This window comes from Vicia villosa, linkage group LG1 (genome assembly GCF_029867415.1).
Source record: "Vicia villosa cultivar HV-30 ecotype Madison, WI linkage group LG1, Vvil1.0, whole genome shotgun sequence".
Classification (NCBI taxonomy): Eukaryota; Viridiplantae; Streptophyta; class Magnoliopsida; order Fabales; family Fabaceae; genus Vicia; species Vicia villosa.
Genome location: NC_081180.1, coordinates 171743162 through 171745000, shown reverse-complemented (window position 1 = coordinate 171745000; position 1839 = coordinate 171743162).

The following is a 1839-nucleotide window of genomic DNA, read 5'->3' as shown; positions in this document are numbered from 1 at the left end:
CTGACACAAGAATTACGCAAGAAATTATGTCACACGGTACGCTCATACCCACTAGCATTCCATTTTAATTTATACAACGGTTTGGCTTTTACAGGCTCCAAAAACACTTCTATTTCACTTCAACCTCCTCCAAAAACAATTTTACTAGAAGCTACAATTCCTAACTCTTGAATTTAGTAGAATCAATTCTACATTTATTATATACTCCCTCCGTTTCTTTCTCTTTCCAAATAAATTCAATAATCACTCTCTTTTTTTAATGACTAATTAAGAAATTTATTGAGAAAGTAAGGGTATAATTGACAAATTATAACATTAAACTATAAAACGACACTTAAATAGAAACAAAAAAATTTCTCTAAAACGACAGTTAAAAAGAAACAGAGGGAGTATTATTTATTACAATTCTTTTAAATTTTCCTTCTTTACCCTCTTTAATTTTTATCAATTACTTTTTTTTTTTTTGAGTTGTATTAGAATCTATTACCATTTTGGTAATTATACAATTCAAAATCAATTTTGCTAAAACTATCCAAACAACATTAATTGATAATAATCACTTCTATATCATTGTATCCAAACATAATTCTTCTAAACTCTATTCAGTTGAAATCAATTCTACCAAACTCAATCCTATAACTATATATAAAGGGGATAGGAGATTTTGGACTAACCTATTTTTCATCCTATTTTACCCTTTAAAAATTACAATTTTTTTTAAATTAAACATAAAACACTAATAAAAAGATGAAGTTTTTTAAATTAGAAAAAATATAAAAAAATTAATTGAAAATTTGTTTTATGGTGATTGTTCTAAAAAATTACACATTTATAACTATCTTTTTATTCCTTCTTTCTATATCTTTTTTTTAAAAGTTTTTTTTTCTTCTCTTTTTTAGTTGGAATTCTTTCTTTCATTTTGAATTTTTATTGTTGTTGCTTTTATTTTCTTTATTTTTTATTTTTTCAGGAGAAATGATCTCATAAATATAGAGTAAAGATACTGCAATTTGATGATGGTGAGATAAACCGTGATTAAATTGTAAGGATAAATATATTTTTTTCATATTCTTTTCTTATTTGTTTATGTTAATTTTTTTAGTATTTAATCTATCATGTTTTGTTATATAAACTTTATGACATATAATTATGTTTTATATATCGTTTTGTGTTTGACAGGTTTAAATTTACATAAAGCACAACTTAATGATGGTGAGATAAACTGTGATTAAATTGTAAGGATGAATATATTACTCTCATATTTTGTTTCTTATTTGTTTGTGTTAATTTGTTAGTATTTACTCTACCATGTTTTGTTATAGAAACTTTTAAATATTTATGAAGTAAGATAATATTTTATATATCGTTTTGTGTTTGACACGTTTAAATTTACATAAAGCACAATATATATAATTTAAAACTATTTGTTTCTATTTTAGTTTCTATCATTGAGATTTATTTTGTCTTTCACTTTTTTTCTTACAACCTATACAAATATTTGAGATAATTTGTTAGAAATGACGCAAATGAAAATTTTGGTGCAAGAATGAAGGGAGCGAGAGAGGGAGAGGGAGAGAGGGAATATATATATATATATATATATATATAGAGAGAGAGAGAGAGAGAGAGAGAGAGAGAGAGAGAGAGAGAGAGAGAGAGAGAGAGAGAGAGAGAGAGAGAGAGAGAGAGAGAGAGAGAGAGAGAGAGAGAGAGAGAGAGAGAGAGAGAGAGAGAGAGAGAGAGAGGGGATGGAGAGAGTGAAAGAATGGGAGGAGGGAGGGAGAGGGAGAGAGAAGGAGGGAGAGGGAGGGGGAAAAGAGGGAGGGAATAAGGGAATGA